Raw genomic sequence first — 22,738 nt, 5'->3', positions numbered from 1 at the left:
GCGGGGGTAGGGGCTGCACCACCCCTGCACCGCCCCACCCCTCGAGCCCTACCCTACCGTTTTATAGATCCAGGTCGAGGGGGGGTGGGGGGGGCCGTGGGGGCCAGGCCGAAGAAGCGAGAGAGACAGCGGCGCACAGCGTGGGGAAGGGAATGGCGTGGTGAATGGTGCTGCGTGGGGTGGGGTGGGGGTGGCGTCGCGGTCACGGCGTCGGCGCGCCTGCCCGATCGCTGTGCGGACCGCAGACGGTTTCCGTCACCGACCAAGAAGTCTTTTCGCTTCGTCTTTTTCTGGTGGCTCATGCCACGTTTTTAGAACGCACGCCGAAGTTCCACTGGGGTGCTCGCGGCCCCCCGCCCAGCGCGCTGAGCAGGGCGCAGGGGGTGCGGTGGGGCGGGCGAGCGTCGGGCGCGCGACGCCGACCCCCTGGCTGGCGTGCTGGGACTGGCTGGGCCACTCGGGGGGCGCAAGGCGAGGGGCCGCCAGAACCGGGCCAGCAGTCCCCCAAGCGAGGCGAGTGTCGAGCCGAGGCCGCAGCAGATCGAGCCAAGCCGAGGCAGGCCGAACGGAGCCGAGCCGAGCCAGGGCAGCCGCGCTAGGGCACCGCCAGGGCACCGCCACCCCTTGACCACGCTCCGCACGCGTCCCGCTGCAGAGCCCGCTGCGACCACTCGTCGCCAGACCCTCCGACTCCGAACCGCAGGTAGGACCACTCTACCTTTCTTGCAGCATGTTGCTCTGTCGCTGCCCGTCGCTGTCCGCGGCCACGATGTCATTCTGCGACTTCCAGGTCAACACGGCCAAGGGGAAACTACTCCGAAAAAATGTGTACACCTAATGCAAAAATCAAAAAAAATTCAACAAAATTCAAAATTCAGTAAAATTCATAAAATTAAAAAATTCACCAAAAATTTATTGAATTCATCGAAATTCTTCAAAATTCACTGAAATTCATAAAATTCATTGCAGTGCAAAAATTTAAAAAGTGTACAAAATTCATCAAAATGTGTCACATAGCAGATGAAAACTGAGCATGGCTACCGGTGTGTTGGCGCTACTACTCTGACTCTTACCAAAGCACAGGTGTTCTAGTCCTTAATTTTACAATTTTTAAAACTACGCAAGCGTCTTTCACGCCTCTACACGGTCCAAAATTTTGTTTGAGTTGGAACTTGTGGGTCAATTTTGAAGGCGCGGCGGCCGAAGGAGGCTCGGTGTCAATGAATGGCGTCCCGTGGTGCAGGCGGGCCGCCGCCTCCGCCGCCGCCCCTTCCCCCCTCCCCGGCCGGGCTCCTCGACCTTGCCTAATTGCGGGGACATCTGTTAACAGTGTCATTTCTTTGGGGATGGTCCTCTGTCCTCGCCGTTCTTCACAGAAAACCTTCTCGATTCTTGTGGAATGTGTTTCGGACGGCCCCCGGCCGCTCAGAGAGCGCACGTGAGTGCGTGTTAGCAACGCGACGGAAACACGCCAATACATTCACACCAAGGATGAACAAACGAAAGTTTTTCTTGATCGCATTTGACCCCCTCTCCAAGTCTCACGCGGGAAAGACTGACAGACGTGGGGGGTGGGGCGCCGAGTATGGCAGCGCCTGCATTCACGCGTCCGAACGGGTCGGATGAAACAGAGGGATCTGACACATTGTTGGACCCCCCCTACTGCGCGATGAAGGCACAGACTCCCGAGGACGTTCACCCCACTTCTTGGATGCTTCCGAGATGCCCTCGGTGATCAAGGCTCAAAAATTCATTGAAATTCACCAAAATTCATTAAAAACAGAGAAATTCATAGAAATTCATTGAAATTCATGAAATTAAAAACTGCACCCAAAGTTAAAAAAATTCATAAAAATTTAAAAAAAAAACTTGAAAATTCGAAAAAATTCATTAAAATTTTTGTAAAAATTCAAAAATTCAAAAAAATTCAATATTTCAAAAAAATTCATGAAATTCACGGCTATGTACACCAAAATTCAAAGTAATTCCCCTTGAACACGGCCGTGGTCGGCCTGACTCGCGCAGTGTTGTTGTTGTTATTGTTGTTGCTGACAGCCGTGTGTCGCAGTGCAGCCATGCAAACTGCAGGCCTCGTCCCTTTCGGCCTCTCGGTGCGAGTGGCATCGCGGGACAGCGCCGCGCCGAGTTTGAATCCCGCGCCGCGGTGCGCGGTGCGCGCTGGGCTGACGTCACGCGCCACCCGCGTGGAGCCCCACGGCCGGCGTCCACGCCGTCCACCCCTTCCGTTGGCGCCAGCGCGGTCCTGGCGATGCTGGCCACCACCGTGTCCCTCGGCGTCCCCCGGGCCCTATTCATCCGCCGCCGCCCCACACCCCGACGTCCCGAGCTTGGTTAATCTGCCAAGTTCGCGCCCCGAGCGAGCACCCGACAAACGGCCCGGTCCGGCGATGCGCGGCGTCGTCGGCGAGGTGCTCGGCCCCCGGTGGCGGCCAGTCCCGCCGGCCAGGCGTGCCCGCTGGGTTGCCTACCCCGCGGTCCGCAGGCTGACGCCGCCGGGGAGGCTCCAGCCACGGCTTTGTCTCAGTGCACAGTGGGCCACAAACCGGCGGAGGCGGCCAAAATTCTGGACGCATTTTGAGCTCCAGAAACGCTAAATGGGACTCAAACCGAGCGTGTGACCCCCACCAATGGATTCCTCATTCGGAGAGCAATCCATTGGTGGGGACACACGTTCGATTCGAGTCTCATTTAGCGACTCTGGAGCTCAAAACGCGTCTGGAGTTTTGGCCGCCTCCACAGCCACAGGTCTTCTGGCAGGCGTGCCCGCTGGGTTGCCTACCCCGCGGTCCGCAGGCTGACGCCGTCGGGGAGGCTCCAGCCACGGCTTGGTCTCAATGCCCGCCTGCTAGGCTGCGGCTGGCTGTTCTATTCCCGAGCCGCTCTCCGCACTCATTCACATTCCCGGCAAGTCATTCACTCCGTGCTCCAGCCCCTCCAGCCCCTCCAGCGGTGGTCGCCGTGGCCGCCCTGCGTGTCTGGCGACACTTTCGGTCGAGTCGCACGCAGTCGTGCGCGCGCCGCAAACTCCGGCCACCTCCAGGCGCCGTTTCTTTTTCGTTCGCTTTTCCGCGTCGAGCCTTATTTATTGTTTACTTTCCTCGTCGGTCACTTCCCTGGCCCTGCCGCAGGTCCTGAACTTCCAGTGACGCGACGACCTCCTACCTCGCGTCGCGAGAACTAGTTGACAGGAAGCGGAAGAAGGGAAGGCCTGAATCACTAGAACATTCATTTCTTTCCTTTCAGCTTAAGCTGAAATTTCTTTGTTTCTTTTTATTTTATTCCACGGAAAAATGGCTACATTGAGTTATCTCCTCGTCCGCTCCGCTCTGTGGGCTTTACTGCGATGCACCCGCCGCACATCGCCCAGCCGCACGCTCTCAGACTGTCGGATGCGGTCGGACGCCACCGCGTAACGTCCCGCCCGACTGTTCTTTTCTTCCTCTTTTATTTCCTTCCTTCCTTCTCTCTCTCTCTCTCCTCTCTCTCTCTCTCTCTCTCCCTCTCTCTCTCTCTCTCTCTCTCTCTCCTCTCTCTCTCTCCTCTCTCTCTCTCTCTCCTCTCTCTCTCTCCCTCTCTCTCTCTCCCTCTCTCTCTCTCCCTCTCTCTCTCGCTCCGCGGTCCCGTAACCGCTACCCCTCAAAGCCGCGGGCCGGGTCCCCATAAAGATGCCGGAAAAGGCCAGGCGCGGCGTTTTGCGGCGCGGCAGCCAAGGCGGCAGCCACACTCCGACACGTCGGCCTCGTAAAGAAGGAAATCATTTCCGGTGGGGTGGCTGGCGGCGGGCGGCACTTCGTCCGGGCCGATGGCGATTTACACCGGGACTCCCCGCCTGCCGCCACATCATCGCCAAGGCATCCTCCTCGCCACCCCCGCTGCAAATCGACGCGGAGTGTTTTGTCTCCTCTTCTTCTTTGACAACGAACGGTTGATATTCTCCGAGAGTCGTTTTCGTCGCTCTGTCTCACCCACACACGTGGGAGCGAGAGACACTGCGAGAAAAATTGTAGATGGTACAACAAAAGTACAACAGAAACTGTACAGTAAAAAAACAACAGGGATTGTAGAAAGTACAACGAGAATTGTACGAACCACAACGAGCCCTGGACTGCACAGCGCTCCTCATGCCGGTTCCATTGTAATTTGTACAACAATTGTTGCACTTGAAAAGTACACTAAATTCCTGATAAAAAATTTGCCGTAAATTTGTGTACTTTTGCTGTGGTTATTTCCTGCAGTGGAGACAGAGTGACGAGAACGGCACTGGGAATCAGTCTGCAGTGACCAGTGACTCGCCGACAGCCCGCGGAGAGGCGATCGGGTTTCCCTTTGACGGGGACCGCCGGCCACCCCTATTGCGCAACACCCCCCGCGGCGCACAGCCACTGACGTGCTTCATCACAACCCTGTCTTTCTTCTTCTTCTCCTTCTCCCTCTCCATCTTCTTCTTCTTCTTCTTCTTCTTCTCTTCTTCTTCTTCTTCTTCTTCTTCTTCTTCTCTTCTTCTTCTTCTTCTTCTTCTTCTTCTTCTTCTCCATCTTCTTCTTCTTCTTCTTCTTCTTCTTCTTCTTCTTCTTCTCCTTCTTCTTCTCCATCTTCTTCTTCTTCTCCGTCTTCTTCTTCTTCTTCTTCTCGCTACGCCGCCATTACGCGCTGCTGGTACTGTTGCACGCCCTCACTGTTGTCAAACGGGGCGAGGCGGCGCAAGGGCGCGGATGACGTCACGGTAACCTCTCGTGCGGTGGCAGAGCGGCGGCGAGGTAGAGAGAGAGGGGAGGGGGGGGGGTAGCAGCGGCGGGGCCCCAATCACAACCTAACCACGTCCGCCGCGGCCCTATGCCTCGCCTTGCCCGCCTTGCTTGCAGCGTGACTTACTGCGCCGGCGGAGGGGGAGGAGTGTTGTTGTGACGGTGTGGAAAGTAAGTCGGGGGGCCAAATTGGCGGGGGGCTGCACGCAGGCTGCACGCCACTCTCACTCACTCACTACTCAATCACGCACGTGCGCAAACACACACACACACACACACACACACACACACACACCACAGAGAGACAGAGAGAACACACTGTGTGTGTGGGGATGACGCCCTTTGTTTCCGTGTCCGACACAGAGCGTTGCGTGGGCGCGACCAATTCACAGGTTTCTTGTCTAGCGCCGCGTTGTTTGTGTTTGTGCGATGGGGGCGTGTGTTTGTGTAGTCTTCTCTGTGTGTGTGTGTGTGTGTGTGGCGCGCGCGCACGTGTAGGTGTGTGTGAGCAGGTGTGTGTGTGTTGTGTGTGTGTGTGTGTGTGAGAGCAGGTGTGTGTGTGTGAGTGTGTGTGTGTGTCTGTGTGTTTTGTTCGTTTCGATATTCCAATTAATGCGATGATGGCAGGGCTGGGTGTTATGTCACGGCCCGCCCGCCTGCCCGCCTCGACGCGTCAATCGGATTTCATTAGCCTCGCCGTTTGAATGGCGCCATGATAACGGCTGCTTTGTGGATCGGGCGATGGCGCCCGGATGGCGGCCGTCTCTCTCGCACTCCCGCAGGACGCCGAGCCGTCACCCGACGCACGACACACAGTCGTCAAAGGCCACCATACTCCGTTTTATTGTGGGCGGCATCGCGGGCGGGCAAGAGGGAGAGAGAGGGAGGCAGAGCGGCGCGGCGTCTTTCCAGAGCTTTGCCGTCACCGCGCGTCGTCATCGTGGTTTTATTTATTGCCCCGCTGGAGAAAAAAAAAACGCCGAAAGCGCGAGAAGAGAAGACAAACAGCTTTGAAAACTGAAACGGCTGTTGCGTCGTCGTGCTGAAGGCGTGCTGATGGGGGTTGACAAATCGTCGCCAATCCCCACCCCGCCGTTCGGCCGGCGCGGCGCCTTGGCGTTGGCGGCCCCCGCACAGTGGGCCAGAAGACCGGCGGAGGCGGCCAAAACTCAAGACGCGTTTTGAGCTCCAGTCGCCGAACAGGGCTCGAACCGAACGTGTGACCCCACCAATGGATTGCTCGTTCGGAGAGGAAGCCATTGGTGGGGTCACACGTTCCGTTCGAGTCCCATTTAGCGACTCTGGAGCTCAAAACGCGTCTTGAGTTTTGACCGCCTCCACCGGTCTTCTGGCCCACTGTGCCCCGCTGCGCTGCGACGCCGTGCTCACAGAGCGTGCGACAGCGGCAGCGACAAAGAGGCAAACTCAATTTCAGTTTCAGGCGGGAGAGATTCCTGCCGTCGTGCTGCGTACTGTACCCGACGCCCGCTGCTTGTTCAAGCGGCGCGTGAGCGCGGCGCCGTCAGCTCGCCCGGCACGTGCGCGTCGAACGACGCCGTGCTGCGCCTTGGCCGCGCCCGGGAGCCGGCCGGCCGTGTGCCTTTGCTTTTCAATCAGTGTCGCCGACGGTGACACTCCGCAGCGCCATTGCGTGCGCGTGGGGCGGGGCGGGGCGGGGCGGGGCGGGGCGTAACAGGTTCCCGGAGAAGCTGCTCCGCCCCGCCGACGTGTACACTCATTAGCCGGGGTCACGCCAAGCCCGCCAGCAGAACGCCGCCAACTTTTGAGGCCGATTCAGGATTCCAGCGCGCCGCGCCGCCGCGCGCCCTCCAGCCCGAGCCAACCCTAATCGCGTAAATGGCTATCCATTTTCATACCGCCGCCGGCGGGGATCGACCCACGGCAACGCAATTAAAGGTCGCGGTGGTCGCGGTGGAGGGCGGCCCGCCCGCCAGGCCCACCTCCTCGTCTTCTGACACTGGAGGCCCTTTTCGTGGCCGGGGGCAGCCGGCGCGGCGCGGCGCGGTGGAGGGCGCCAAGCGAACCGCGCCCTTGGACGGCCCCCCGAGTCCAAACCGCAGCGCGGCCAGGAGGTTCTTGAACCGCGGGCCGTGTTGCGTGGGGTCGCACCGCAGTGCTGTGCCACGGGTGTGCCACGGGTGTGCCGGTTCGGTGGCTGAGGGCTGAGCCTATCTGGCGAACGTCCGCCTAGGGCACGTCCTCAAAGGGCTCAGCCGGCGGGCGCCAGGCACGTACCACAGGCACACATACACACACCTGGTGGTGGGATCTTACACATGGCCGGGTATAGAAGGATCAAGAGAAATCCGGCGCCCCTTTGCAATGCTTTCAGCGGCGCGCTCGGCTGCTGTTGCGGTGTGGCGGCACTAGACTGAGTTTTCCGGCAAAGCCAACGAAAACTTCGTGACACCCGGATCGTGTACGGGACTCGTGTCCGACAGCGGCACGCGACACGCGACAGAGTGTCATTACAGGTAGCAGTGCAGTGTCGTCCGCCCGATGACGTCACCGATAGCCAATCTCACCGGCAGCAGGGAGTGGTGGGACAGGCAGCCGGCCCACGCAGAGCACCGTGCCAATTAAATTCGCTCGTTCTGAAAGACACGTCCGCGTGATGTGATGACGTGGGCGGTGGCCTTTTTGGAGAGACTGTACGTACCGTGCCTGCCCTGCTCCGGGGCCGACAAAGGGGACCTGCATACTGCATCACCGGTGTAAATGCCATCAGGATTTTCTGATTGAATTTCTGATTTCCAATCAGAAATCAGGATTTTCCTGATTGATTTTTCTGATTTCTGATTGTCAATCAGGAATTCTTTCTGATTTCTGATTGTCAATCAGAAAAAATCCTGAATGAGTACCGACATCAGAAAATTCCTGATTTCTGATGTCTGAGTGCCAATCAGAAATTTCCTGATATTTGATTTCTGATTGGCAATCAGAAAATTTCTGAATGCTTTTCTGATTGCTGATTGCCGCTCAGAAATCAGAAAAGAACATCAGAAAATTTTGATGGTGTCAAAATACAGATGCCTATAAAATGGAAAGTATTTGCGATATCGGTTTCAAATTTGGTATGTGACATGTTCAGCCGATTTGACTAGGGCCATTTTAATTTCATGCACATCGGATCATCTTCAGTAGCATATCGAGGCCTGATCACGAGATATCGAAAATCGGACTTCAGATTTGGATCGGACTCAGTTTTGACCCCCCAGAGAAGTTATCGTCAATTTTGAATGTGCCCCGGCATGGTCATATTACCGATGTTTGAAGTTGTCTTACCAATCAGAATTGTCCACTCAGAAAAAAAACACAATCAGAAATAGTCAATCAGAACTGGTACCAATCAGAAATCATAAATCAGAGGTGCGCGAAAAAACATCAGGATTTTCCAATCAGAAATTATCCTGATTGACCAATCAGGAATTTCCTGATTGAAATCCTGATGAATTTTACACCGGTGATACGGCGAAGCGCGCGCTGCGCCCGTCACTCAGTCGGTCACTTAGCACTGCCCCGTCCCGTTCCACCAAGCCACCTCACCCCACTATCCTCTTCATCTGCCCGCGGCGCCGCGCTGCCCGGCCGTCCGCCGCCATCTCGCCCACACCGGGCCCCTCAGAAATCCCCGACCATCCCCGACGGCAGACGCGCGGACCGACCGCCATCCACTCCAAGGTGGAGCCAGCCTGGCTGCCTGGCTACATCCTATTGGCTGCCTTGGCTGCCGCGTCCTCCCTGCTTCTCTGCGCCGCGGGGCTGCCATATCATTATGCTGCTGAGGGTGGGGCGGGGCGGGGTGGTACGCCTTGAGCCGGGATTCCGGGGCTGGGTGTACTGGAGGGGCGGGTATCGGCACACCATCTCCACTACGAGTAGGGTCGCGCCAGAACGTACGGCCACGCACAGCCGGGGGCGGCTCTGATCACCCCCAGCACCCCGAGCACGCCGCGCAGTCCAACAGGCTGCACGGGGAGCCCAAGGACTCACACCCACGCCGCCACCTCCTCAATAGCAGCCTGCTCCACGACGCGGCGTCGCGTCAAGTCAGCGCGCCTGCTGTCAAACTTGCCGCCAACTTGTCGCCAACTTGTCGCGACGGTAATGGGCTCAGCTGCGACGTGAACACACGCGGACCGCCGCGCCCCGCCGCGCCCCGCCGCGCGCCGCCCGCCGCGCCCCGCCGCGCCCCGCCGCGCCCCGCCGCGCCCCGCCCGCCCGCCGCGCCCCGCCGCGCCGCGCCCCGCCGCGCCTCGCCGCGCCCCGCCCCGCCGCGCCCCGCCGCGCCCCGCCACGCCCCGCTGCGCCCCACCGCGCCCCACCGCGCCCCACCGCGCCCCACCACGCCACGCCGCCGTGCAGCAGGATTGCGGTGGTCTTGTGCAGAGTGCGGAGCACCGCTGCGGAGCGCCCCTGCCCCTCCCTGCCCCTCCCGCTCCCCGGTCGAAGATTGTTATTTCTGCCTTGTTTGGAGAGCGGTTAAGCCGCGCTGCCCGCGGAGCGATGGTGCGGGGGGCGGTGCAGACCGCAAGAGCCGCAGAGGAAAGGACAAGGGTCAACGAGGGCATGAAGAATAAACATTAACCGGCAAACCGGGTTTAGCGCTAGGCCGGCGTTAGCGGCGCTAGCGGCCGCGCTATTAGTGACGGCCGAACGGGCAGCGCGCCGCCAGCGCCGCCAGAGGGTCGTTCATGCCAGCGCGCCGTTGTTGACACCGTTTAGTATAACCGCGCGCCGATAGCCCGCCCGCTCTGCCGGCATTTCACAGTTTTTCTCCGCTCTTTCTCTGTGTTTTTTCGCTGCTTCTCTTTTTGCTGTGTGGTGGACGTGGCAACGAGTGGGGCCGGCGGGCCGGCGGGGCGCACAACGTGCCTGGCGTACCGCTGCGTGCTCATCCAGGCCCGCTGCTCCACTGTACACGCGCCCGGACTTGACAGTGCTGCGCTGGCATTGCCGCCCCAGGGCTAATCCACACGGCCGATCATCCGGGGGATTTGGCTGCCGAGGCCTGCCGGTGATCCTACGGTGTAGGGCCTCGGCACAGGCGATCCGCGGATAGGTCATCCCCATTACGGGTAACGACGCGTGCTGCATCCCCCGCGGGGATCGGCCTGGAAAGTTCCTCCTCGACGACCACGCCAAATCGTGCCTCCCCACCCCCACCCCCTCCCGCCCCAGCCTCATGCAAATAAGATCCCAGAGATATCATTTTTTAGTCCCCTCCGCCACCCTGTACCGGCCATATTTGATCCAGGAAGCGGAAGAAGGGGATAACTCAATTTTAGCCATTTTTCAGGAGAAACAAAAAACTGTTAGCAGGGAAAACTAAAACAAAACAAATGAATGTTGCAGATGTTAATAATTTCAAAAAGCATTAGTAAAATTTTGAAAAAAGAATCAAAAGTGTAAGGTCACTCCGTAGAGGATTTCTGCGACTTGTCACTTTCCGTTGAAATGGAAAACAGAGTCAGCTCACCTTATATTTCCTAAACAAAGAGGAATTTGGAGACAAGTCAAGTAAAACAATAGTCTGCATAAAGTGTATGTTACTCTGGTGTATTTTTTGGACTTAGCTCTTTTTTCCAAATTGAAATTTAAAATTAAGGGGGGGTTAAGTTGAGTTGATTCCTTTTTACACTAGATTCATAAAAACACAAGTTGACTTATATCCTTTTGCCAATTTGTCAAACGGACTCATGTAGACTAAGGTTGAGTTATCTCCATTTTCCAATGAAATTTAGACCGAAAAAGGGGTTAAGTTGAGTTATACCCTTTTCCTATGTGGATTTTCTCCTAAACTGCTTGGAATTCAGTCAAATAATTTGGTGTAATGATGTAAACCATTCTAAGGTACAATAATAAAATAAAAACTCAATTTGGGGATAAGTCAAGTTATTCCCTTCTTCCGCTTCCTGGATCATTTTTTCCCCGGCTTCCGTAACACGACTTCAACGTACAGCTTAGAGTGAGCGCTGAAACTTCCCGCTTCGCGCGCGCGCCGCGAATGAAAAGCACAAAAAACCGCTGTGACTTGGTTGGTTAAAAAGTTTGACGCTAGTTTTGGACGGTGCTCCGGCAGCGGCACTGCTCGGGATTAGGATTCCAACCGAGCGAGCAAAGCGAGTTCACGGCGCCGGCCGCGGCGGACCGCCCCGCCGGCGTGTCGGCGTGTCATCACCGCCGTCTTGCGGCTTCCCTGCTTCGCCGTGCTTCCCTGTTTACCGTAACTAATTAGTGCCGTAGCCACCGGCATGCCCGCCGCCGGCCGCCGCGATGCCCCAGACCGCCCTTTTGCACCGCCACACCGCCGGAGGGATCTCTGCCGGCCTTTCCACTGCGGAAACTCGCGGCCACAAGGCACGCAGTTTTAATTCGGCAACAAACTTAAATCATAAAACACGAAAACAGAAGAATCTTCGTTAAAAATTGACTGGGTTTTGGCGAGGTTTGCAGCGAGAACCCCGGCAGCAGCTCCAGCGTGGATACGCGACGACTGCCGCGTCCGCACTCCTCATTCCGTCCGACTGCTTCCCCGTCCGCCCGACTTGGCCCACGCGTGGCTGGCTAGGGCTGCACAGTGGGCCAGAAGACCGGTGGAGGCGGCCAAAACTCTCGACGCGTTTTGAGCTCTTGAGTCGCTAAACAGGCTTCGAAACGAACGCGTGACCCCACCAGAGGATTCCTCGTTCGGAGAGCAATCCATTGGTGGGGTCACACGTTCGGTTCGAGTCCCATTTAACGACTCTGGAGCTCAAAACGCGTCGAGAGTTTTGGCCGCCTCCGCCGGCTTCTGGCCCACTGTGGGCTGGTTGGGGCTGGCCGGGGCTGGCAGCCCCCATTTGTCCCGCCGCGTAATTGTGACAGCGCGGGAGTGGCATTCTGTCTCTCTCCCATCCGCGGGCCGCGCCATGACGACCTGTCTCCGCCTCGCTCCCTCTCGCCGCTGTCGCTGGGCAGATTCCATCTCCATCACACGAGTCGCGATGAAGACAAAGGGGCCGGAATTAGTCTCACGACGGTGGTTGGGGGTGTAGGCTGGGCGCGGGGCGGATGAGGATAGACGGCGGACAGCGCACAGTGGGCCGCCAGAGACGCCACTCTCGTCCGCTCTGCTCACCCTGGCCGACGAGAGCGCCCGTCCTGCAGGCCGCACGCAGCCACCGGTGTTTGGCGGGCGTGCCTACCCCGCCGATCGCAGGCGCTTCGTGCGGCACTGTCATCTGCACCATGTGGAAAGGGTGGCGTAAGACTCCTTCCGGAGGCCTGTCTCTTAACTTGCGGTGTAGCGGCTTGTTTCCAGAGGCGGGCCTGAGGCTTGTTCCGCGGCTTGCAGTGCTGCCCGTTATTTATCTTTCTACTTGTTCTTTTCCCCATTTCACCCGTCTCCGCACAGTGGGCCAGAAGACCGGTGGAGGCGGCCAAAACTCTAGACGCGTTTTGAGCTCCAGAGTCGCTAAACAGGACTCGAACCGAACGTGCGACCTCACCAATGGATTGCTCTCCGAACGAGGAACTCATTGGTGGGGTCACACCTTCGGTTCGAGTCCTGTTTAGCTACTCTGGAGCTCAAAACAGTTTGGTCCGCCTCCATCGGTCTTCTGGCCCACTGAGCGCCGCCACCGCCCGCGCCGAGGCCGTGGCTGAGGCCGCCACGTCCGCGCGGCTTTGCCGTGCTCTGCACTGGAAAAGTAGCAGATGGGGCGTGGCGGCGCTGGAAGGCCCGGGAATGCCAGGGCTTGCGAAGGCTGGCCAAGTTGGCGGCCCGCGGCGCATATCAATTTGCAAAAGTTGTACGACCGGCTGGCGGCACGCGCGGAAAGGGTGCGTGCGGTCGTGACCTTGAGGCGCGCCGTCATGCACTGGACGGAAAGTGGGGGGGGGGACTTCCTGCAGCACACAGGTGGTGGCTGTTTGCCTAATTGCTGCAAGTCCCCCTCCGCATCACCCTCCCTAATCCGACAGTGTATTATCGCTTGCCGGCTTTGGCTGAGCACACGCCCATTCTTCCATACAACGGCGCATGTTTGGAGGGTGTCTGTGTGCGCGCGCACGGCCGTTTGTGTGTGTGTATGCGTGTGTGTGCTGCCCACCGGGACTGTTAAACACGCCTCAGGCACCGATTAGAAAAGTTTACCTACCCTTGTTCGGGCCTGCGAGCTTTGCGCTGCTGAACGCCACACACTCGGCAACACTGAAAAACCAAACGTGGTCCAGACCGCACCACTGGTGTGGTCAGATGGATGCCATTTTGACCACATCAGTTGGTGTGGTCTAGACCACGTTTGACGACGTATGGTGCGGTCTAGACCACGTTTGGCCACGTTTGGTGTGGTAAACGCACCAAACGTGGTCTAGACCACACCAGATGGTGCGGTCAAAATGGCATCCATTCGACCACACCAGTTGGTGCGGTCTAGACCACGTTTGGTTTTTCAGTGAATACCTCCCCGGGGGCCTGACGGCCTGACCCTGCTCCGTGAGTTTTGAGCATCGAGCTTCAAGCCCGGGGTGCGTTCCATTCTCTCTCACCCACTTTTCTTGAGTGCGAGCATCGCCGGCGGGTGGCGCTGCTTCGGCTCCACGGTCGACCTTCCTCCCAGCGCCTCGCTTGGCTTTTATTTTTTCGGGAAACGTTGCGCAACTGGCGCCGCGCTGTGAAACCTGCGGAGGAGGCAAAAGGCCAGGGGAAAGACAGGGCGAAAGACAAGGCGTAAGACCAGGCAGGGAGCGCGAGGTATTATTCATGACCATTAACACCTGCTTGCCTTGCCTCGGCTCGGCTTGCCTCGACTGGGCTCTGGCCCCGGGGCTCCGCTCGACAACCGCGCACCCCGGCGACCGCATTACTGCCGCATTATTCGAACCTCGCCTTCAGCGCCCCCGGTGGCTGCTGCCTCGGCCTGCTCGCTCTGCTTGACGCCGCCCGCGACGGCTGGCCTTTGGTTCCAATCGAAGGGCGGCGGCCCGAGTGCTGCGAGTGTAGCGACGTCCTAGACCAAGTCCCAGACCGATCAATGATCCGAGCCTCGTCCCGAGGAAGGGCCTGCGACGGCCTGCAACGGCCGCCCTCCTGATCCACTGCCTTAATGCGCGCGATCACGGCATCGGCCGACGAGGACGAGGTGGATGAAGGAGAACCAAGACAAGTGGCGCCGCTTGTTGCGTGGCCCTCAAGGCCGCGAGGCCTGCGGAGTGATTACGCGCGGTTTGGCCGACGGCGCGTCTCACTCTGTCTCTCTCTCACCAACGGCGCGTTCTACGAGTGCGAGAGAGAGCGGACTCTCGCCGAATCAGTCCGCCGCGAACGCGCTCCACTCGGGAAACCTGCCGCGGCAGCGATAGAGCGCTGCGGTCCCTCTGTGTTTCCGGAAGGGCGGGGCGGGGCGGGGCGGCGGGGCGCGGCCCTTGTCGGTGTCCGACCGCGCGGCCGGGCGCGGCAGAGCGCACCCTTTGGCCCTTTATGCTGAAGCCCTGCCGGCAGTCCGCGCCAAATGGAAGCAACAACACTGCAACCCGTGTTTCCAGGAGCACGCCGACGGTGCGGCCTCGGCGCGCGCGCTGTTTGTCGCTGTGGTCGCTCTCGTTGACCTGGAGGGCCTGGAGGGACGGCGTGCCCTACAATAATAATTAGGAGCGCGCCCTGTACCCTTGGCGCGGCGGTGCGGCGCGCCGAGGACGAGGATGGCCTTTGACGGCGAGGCTGGATAATGGCGACAGCCGAACTCGGTCCATGCATTATTTGGCGGCCCGCACAGTGGGCCAGAAGGCCGGTGGAGGCGGCCAAAACTCTAGACGCGTTTTGAGCTCCAGAGTCGCTAAATGGGACTCGAACCGAACGTGTGACCCCACTAATGGATTGCTCTCCTCACGAGGAATCCATTGGTGGGGTCACACGCTCGGTTCGAGTCCCATTTAGCGACTCTGGAGCTCAAAACGCGTCTAGAGTTTTGGCCGCCTTTACCGGTCTTCTGGCCCACTGTGGCCCGTCACGCCACTCCGGGCTGCGGGCACGCGGCAGGCCGCGGCAGCCAGCCTCAATAATTTCCCTCCCCTCGCCGAGGAAGGGTTCCAGAAACGGCGACGCCGAGGGCGACCATGACGTCAGGGGAAAACAGCGAGCAGTCGCCGCGGTCGCGGGAACGTCTCTTTATTTGTGTTCGCGGAGGTGCATGAATAAGGCATCGCCACCTGCTGCGGGGCGCGGCGGCGAGGCGGCGAGGCTCCATCGAGCAGCAAGTCCCCATCCATCCTGGACCTGGAGGACGCGGCGGGGACAGCGCGCTTTCTTTCCCTTTGTTTTTGTTTTCTTCTCCGCGGAGCTCGGCCAAAACGGCCAAAACAAACGACCTTTCCTGACGGGGATAAAAGTTTTTGCCGCGGCCGCTCATCGCGCGCCGCTTTCTTGTTCGCCGAAATGAGTCACGGGAGCATTTTCATTTCGGCTCGGCGTGGGCGTCGTCGGCAAAGCCACGGCAAAGCGTGCTCGTTGCAAGGAGTTTTGAGCGCGGTCATCCGCATGCCTCGGCCGGGTCCCATCGGCGGAAACTATTACAGACCGCTATAAATTTCTCATGCCGGACAGGGGTGTGAAAAAATTGCCGTCTCACGCAGACGCCGCCGGGAGTCGAACCCGCAACCAACGCACGTGCGACCTCTGGCGCGGGCCGCCATGTAAGCAGCGCGCGAGGCGGAGGGGGCATTCCGGGGGCATTGTGGTGATTTATCTCACTGGGCAGAACCAATAATTCGTGACTCCTGGAGCCGCTGGGCGCGCTGGAGCCACGTGCTGGCGGCGTCCTGGCCCTGGTGGCGTCCTGGTGGCGTCCTGGACCGGGCGGGCAGCCACCGGGCGGGCAGCCACCGGGAGGGCGCAAAGGACGCCATCAATCTTACCATCGCCACGTGCCAGGCCGCGCAGGACGTGAAGGACGTCCCCGGGCCGGAGGCGTGTCTATAAATGCAGGCGGGTAAAAACGGCAGCCCTCGAGGGGCCCAGCCCAGCCCAGCCGCCTCCGCCCGGCCAGCCGCTCCGGGGCACTAGAAGAAGGGGCCCACGCGTGACGGCCGTTTCGGGGCCGCGCTCCTCGTGATGAATGGCTGTTCCCGCGCCCCTCAAGCACGGCGACGGCCACGGGCTGATTCCGAGCAGAGCTGTGTCGTGCTCGCACCTGGACGGGGCGGGGAACGCCCCATGTGCGACAGGAACACACTGGTGGAAGCTCTGTTCGCCATCGGCCTGCCGCGAGCGCTATCGCGCCGCCATCGTGCACACACGCGTCGAGCACGCATCACGGCCCCAGGCGCACACGCACACGCCGGGTGCGCACGTGCCCGCCTAATGGGGCGTTCTAGGAAGGCGTGAGTGGCGGGGCGGGGCGGGGCGGGGTGGGGCGGGGTGGCGGGGCCCGGCGTATCCAGCGCGAACTAGTGAGTCATTGGCCGCACCCTGTCCAACATGACGGGTGGACGGGGCGGACACGGGGCGGGGCAGTGGCATCGCGCGCCTCGCCGGGCCGCAACCACACACGCACACCTAACACGAAAACACACACACACAGTATGATGGATGCTTCCGTGGAGGGGGGTGCGCTGCACGGTTAGCGCCGAGGTTCGCTGCGCAAAGGTTCACGGCGAGGTTCACGGCGAGGTTCACGGGCCCCCCGATGACTCGGCGCCTGGCGTCGTGGGTTTGCCGGCGTGTCATTCCGTTCCATTGTGCGCGCTGGCGGCATTGCCGCGCTACTACGCGGCTCGCCCCCGCTCGCCCCGCACCTGTTACAACTTGCTTCCGCTGCTGGCCTGCGTCCGCCTGCGGCCCGGCGGCGCTCCGCGTTTCCAGAGGCGGTGCCGCGAAAACCAATATCCATCAGTGCTGGCCGTGCCACGGCGCGGTGCTGTTCACCCCCAGCGTGCCCTTTGCTTCGCCTTTGCCGACGTCCGTCTTTTTCTCGGCGGCGACTCAATGCAGCGGGTGTATGGAAGGCCACCCGGCCGGGGCTACCCTTCGCCTTCGCGCGGGGCGAGCGCCTTTCACTCCCATCGCCGTAAGGGAGAGTGGGGTAATTCCGGACACGGGGTAATTCCGGACACTTCGATTTTCACTGGGTTTGAGTGAAGATAACTCAAAAGCCCGCCTAGCAGAGGAAGATAATCAGTTAAAAATGATAATTCCAAATCGCCAAGGTAGGAGGTCAAACCGTTTGGCTGTGGTCGCTTCACGAATTTTGAGTACCATCAAAAATAGGCAAAAGCTGCATCTTTCCCCCGTATTTCCATGTACTTATCGTACCTTACCATCAAGTTCAGTCCCATGACTAAAATTTTATCATATTATATGGTCATTGGACTTTACTTTGGCGTTTCGGGAGTGCTCGTATGGCTCGCCGTTTTCTTACAATTGAACATCAAAGGTTTTCACTACCTGTGGGGTAAATCCGGACAATAAGGGTTATTTTCTTCAATTTCCCGCATAATGTTAAGGTAGTGGGTTCAAAATTGTGGACATGCATCCCCACCGTTAAGAAGGATAAAGAAAGAACGAAAAATAGTATTGCAGCTATGTTTAAGAGCTTTACTCAAGACAGTGTTGTCAATTTAGGGGTTTTGATAGAAACTATTCCTTATAATATGCTTTGAGTAATAATCAAACACTTCAGTTCGCAGCAAATGTCCTTGTACGACTTCTAAAAGCATGCCTGACATCAAAACAAGCGAAAGTAAGCTCGAGTAGTGTCAAATTTTAAGGTCGTCCGGAATTGCCCCATAGGTCGTCCGGAATTACCCCAGGCTGGGGTAATTCCGGACACGAGCAGGGCTTTTGTTAGGCGCTTATATGATCCAGGAAGCGGAAGAAGGGGATAACTCAATTTTGGCCATTTTTCAGAAGAAACAAAAAACTGTTAGCAGGGAAAACTAAAACAAAACAAATGAATGTTGCAGATGTTAATAATTTCAAAAAGCATTAGTAAAATCTTGGAAAAAAATCAAAAGTGTAAGGTCACTCCGTAGAGGATTTCTGCGACTTATCACTTTCCGTTGAAATGGAAAACAGAGTCAGCTCACCTTATATTTCCTAAACAAAGAGGAATTTTGAGACAAGTCAAGTGGAACAATAGTCTGCATAAAGTGTATGTTACTCTGGTGTATTTTTTGGACTTAGCTCTTTTTTCCAAATTGAAATTTAAAATTAAGGGGGGGTTGAGTTGATTCTTTTTACACTAGATCCATAAAAACACAAGTTGAGTTATATCCTTTTGCCAATTTGTCAAACGGACTCATGTAGACTAAGGTTGAGTTATCTCCATTTTCCAATGAAATTTAGACTGTAAAAGAGGTTAAGTTGAGTTATACCCTTTTTCCATGTGGATTTTCTCCTTAACTGCTTGGAATTCAGTCAAATAATTTGGTGTAATGATGTAAACCATTCTAAGGCACAATAATAAAATAAAAACTAAATTTGGGGATAAGTCAAGTTATTCCCTTCTTCCGCTTCCTGGATCATATCTCCCTAACCGTTGCTGAGATTTGGCTTTCATGTATATCATTGTGAAGGTAAAAGTCCATACTTTACTCTCCTGTAATAACATTTGACCCAAGAAGCATATTCAATCTCTAAGACCAAAAAGAAAAAAAGCGTCCGGAATTACCCCACTCTCCCTTACGTACCTGCCCAGGGCAGCCAGGGCCTCGGCCAGGGCCCAGGGCCGGCCCTCCTTCATAATTCAGAGGGGTCAAATCAGGAGCGGACAGCCCTTTGAGTCCCCTGCGGCGGCGTGCCGAGCGGTGCCGAGCGGAGCCGCGCCGACCGCGCCCACACTCGACACGGTACACGGTAATGCCATCAGGCCACACTACCTCGTCGTGTCCGGGTCGTCACTTGCCCCGGCCGAACAGCGCTTTCTCGCTCTCTCTCGCTCTCGCTGCGTGAGTATGGGAGAGACGGCGTGACAGCCGTGCCTCTGCCGCACAGTGGGCTGGAAGACCGGTGGAGGCGCACAAACTCCAGACGCGTTTTGAGCTCCAGAGTCGCTGAATGGGACTCCAACCGAACGTGTGACCCCACCAATGGATTCCTCGTTCGGAGAGCAATCCATTGGTGGGGTCACACGTTTCGTTCGAGGCCTGTTTAGCGACTCTGGAGCTCAAAACGCGTCTAGAGTTTTGTCCGCCTCCACCGGTCTCCTGGCCCACTGTGTGCCGTCGTCCCCCGTGCCGCCCGTGCTGCAGCCACGCCGCGGCGATGGCAAGGCGATGGCCATGACGTCTGCCTGGAGTGCTGCACGTGCGACACGGTGGCAGTGACGCGCGCAGCGCTATTCCTGGAACTCCGTTCCCCGTCGCCCCCAAGACTCTCGTCTTCCTCTTAGTTGATCCGTCCGCCGAGATACCGAGTTTCGGCGACGCCGCCACCGGTCACAGAAACAGGCCATTTCCTGCGGGACGTCCTGCCAAACCTCACCGGTGCTCCGGGAATCTGCGACAAGCGGAAACAACTCGGCGCCGGCAGTGCCAGGCCATTTCGCCGCTCGGGGAGGATCAAACAAATTACGTGAATCGGATGAGCGGAATCTCGACCGTGTTGCGTGCAGGCAGAGTCGCTCCAGTCACCTGTGGGTGCTTTGCGTTACCGAGTTTGCTGTTGTGATGATGGCGCATGTAAGCCGTCGGCCCTCCCGTTTACCCAGCGTTACCCAGCCCTTGGCCGCTGGGCCGCCATTTTGCATTACTTAGCCCGATCGATGCGACCGGGGATTAAGGCAGCCCGCCCGATTAGCCCGTGGCTGTTCACTGTTCCGTCGTGGGACCCACCTGCGGCCCACCTTCGGCTTCGGGCCACCTTCGGGCCACCTTCGGGCCACCTTGGGGCCACCTGCGGGCCACCTGCGGGCCACCTTGGGGCCACCTGCGGGCCACCTGCGGGCCACCTTCGGACCACCTGCGGGCCACCTGCGGGCCACCTTCGGGCCACCTTCGGGCCACCTTCCGGCCACCTTCGGACCACCTGCGGGCCAACTTCGGACCACCTGCGGGCCACCTTCGTGCCACCTTCGGGCCACCTTCGGGCAACCTTCGGGCCACCTTCGGGCCACCTGCGGGCCACCTGCGGGCCACCTGCCGGCCAGGTGGGCCCACCAGGCACAACGGACCGTGCTGTACTCGGTTTTATGTCGGCTTTTATACAGACGAGCGCAGCTGTGAAAACACGCCAAGGGAGATGGCTGGGGCGGGGAGGGGGAAGGGGATTGCAAGGACGCGTGTGCTTTAGTGTTTCGTCCTTTGTTTGGAGGGCCGGCGCGTCCTCCGATATTGAGCCGGCCGCTGTATTTTCTATCGCCGTCTCTCTCGCGCGCCATTGTCTCCGGTTGTGCAATATTCCTTCGCGGCCCGCGGCCTCGGCTACCCGACGAATACCCGAGAAAAGCACGGAGAGAGAGAGAGAGAGAGAGAGAAGGGGGAGGAGAGAAGTAGCCACGTGACTTTAATTAAGGCCGCCATCCACCTGTCGTCCCGCCTTGGGCATTACCGGCCGATGGACATGTTGACAGCGCGGAGCCCCGCAGTGCGCGGCCGACCGGAAAGGGGGAGGGGGTGGCAGGAGAAAGGGGGGAGGGGGTAGGACAGGACCGCCCGCTCTCGCCTCGCGAGTTGGCCACGCGCGGCGGCAGCTTGAGAGGGGCCCGAGTGCCCCGTTATGGCTTCGCCTTCTTCCTCTCTTTCCTTTTTGGCCGTCCGCGATATTCACACACCAGCACCGCCATGATCTTGGCGACCTCCTCCACCTCCTGCTCGCCCTCTGGGGAGCGCGCCGCGAGACAGCGCCGCGCGGTGCCGAGCAGCGAGGCGGACATCCCTTTTGTGAGGTCGCTCTCTCTCTCTCTCTCTCTCTCTCTCTCTCCTCTCTCTCTCTCTCTCTCTCTCTCTCTCTCTCTCTCTCTCTCTCTCTCTCGCTCTCTCGCTCTCTCCCCCCTCTTTCTCGCTCTGTCCGGAAACGAACGGCAGTGCGGCGCGTGGCGCTGCTGCAAGCCTCAGTGTCGCTTTCCCTTCCCAGCGGGGACCGCAGGGGGTTAGGCCGGAAGGGGGGGGGGGGGGGGGGGGTGACCCAGTCGCCCGCGCGAATAAGCAGCAGTCGGGCCGGTGTGACGCCACTTGTGCCTTTGCCTGCTTCGCCAGGTTCGCCGCAGAGGAAGCGCGTGGGCGGAGCACGGCGAGGGGCTTTGAGGCGGCCGCGCGGTGGCTTTCGGCTTTCGGCTCTCGGTGCGCAAACACTGAGCATAAAAGAGCCCTTCTGCGTCACCACGGGGCAATTAAAGCCGGCCCCCTTCCCCGCGTTCTCTTCCCGAAGTACACGTTCAAAAATAAAACACGCTGCCTCATTTGGTCACGTCTCTTTTTTTGTGGCGAAAAGTTTCCCTGATTGACTTTTAAGCGATGAAGTAGGGGTAGGAAAAGAAAAACTTGAGGGTTAATTTATCCGTCTAACTCGTGATGAATTTACGGTGTAGTTTTACAGTGGTCGTCTCCTGCACGGGGACAAAAGAGGTCGTCGGCCGTCATGGAGGCGGGCTGAAGCTGGAGTCGGAGGCCTGCGAAAATACAAACAGGCGGCCAGAGGAGCGTCGCGCTCCAGCCGCTGGACCCCAGACTCCATGAGCTTATTTTGGGGCTGGGACGGCGGCGCGTATGTGTCCTCGGGGGGTGACAACGCATTACGCAGGGCCAGCGCGCGAATCTGCTGGTGGCCCCACCCCCTGCTGGAGTCTGCTGGAGTCTGCCGGAGCGGCCCCATGAAGCGGAAAAGTGTTGTCCGGGTCGAGGAGGAATGCAAAGCGCGCCCCCCACCACCCCCAGGCACAGCAACAGTGCCTCGTCCTATGGACGAGGTCCTGGACGAGGTCCTGGACGAGGTCCTGGACGAGGTCCTGGACGAGGTCCTGGACGAGGTCCTGGACGAGGTCCTGGACGAGGTCCTGGACGAGGTCCTGGACGAGGTCCTGGACGAGGTCCTGGACGAGGTCCTGGACGAGGTCCTGGACGAGGTCCTGGACGAGGTCCTGGACGAGGTCTTGGACGAGGTCCTGCAAGAGGTCCTGGACGAGGTCCTGAGAGGTCCTGGACGAGGTCCTGGACGAGGTCCTGGACGAGGTCCTGGACGAGGTCCTGGACGAGGTCCTGGACGAGGTCCTGGACGAGGTCCTGGACGAGGTCCTCGACGGAGGTTCTGTACGAGGTCCTGGACGAGGTCCTGGACGAGGTCCTGGACGAGGTCCTGGAGGAGGTCCTGGGCGAGGTCCTGGACGAGGTCCTGGACGAGGTCCTGGACGAGGTTCTGGACGAGGTTCTGGACGAGGTCCTGGACGAGGTCCTGGACGAGGTCCTGGACGAGTTCCTGGACGAGGGCCTGGACAAGGTCCTGGGTGAGGTCCTCGACGAAGTTCTGGACGAGATCCTGGACGAGGGCCTGGACAAGGTCCTGGGTGAGGTCCTCGACGAGGTTCTGTACGAGGTCCTGGACGAGGTCCTGACTGAGCGATGCAGAGTCTGCATTGCAGACCCAGCGTGGCGTGACTTACTGCTGCTCGTCACCGCGTCGCCGCACCGCGTCGCACCACACCAGCCCCAACCTTGCCAAATCCCTGCGAGCTCGCCCGCAAAGGAAAGGAGAAAAAAAGTGGAGCAGCAACCGCGCTGCCGCTTGTCGTGGTGCGACGCGTCTCAATATTTCACCCTCAGCCTGACACGCTGCCCCGCCCCACGCCTGGCGCGTGGAGTGGAACGAGTGGAGCGCGTCCAGCGAGAGCAAACCCCCCTTTTTTTTGTCATCCTGGTTGGCTTATACACACTGTCCAGTGCTTTTTTTATTGCTGTTTATTTTTCGGTCGTCGTGTGGCCCGGCCTGACCTGACCCGCTGCGCGCGCAAAGCCGTGTTTTCGAGTGTACTGTACTCCGC

The 22,738-nt window shown here is 58.9% G+C and overlaps 1 protein-coding gene across 4 annotated transcripts in view; it reads left to right on the top strand.

Moving 5' to 3' along the window:
• The first annotated feature begins 499 nt into the window (after window positions 1-499).
• The window catches only part of LOC117646139 (ITG-like peptide), a 53,220-nt gene continuing 30,981 nt past the window's right edge, over window positions 500-22,738 (top strand). For all 4 annotated transcript variants that reach the window (XM_034386866.1, XM_034386867.1, XM_034386870.1 and 1 more), the window contains exon 1: window positions 500-703. The gene's annotated coding sequence lies outside the window, so the exon portion shown is untranslated. The remainder of the gene's footprint in view (window positions 704-22,738) is intronic.

Source organism: Thrips palmi, unplaced genomic scaffold, assembly GCF_012932325.1.
Source record: "Thrips palmi isolate BJ-2018 unplaced genomic scaffold, TpBJ-2018v1 HiC_scaffold_19, whole genome shotgun sequence".
NCBI classification, from domain to species: Eukaryota; Metazoa; Arthropoda; class Insecta; order Thysanoptera; family Thripidae; genus Thrips; species Thrips palmi.
This window is presented reverse-complemented; position numbering and strand designations above follow the sequence as displayed.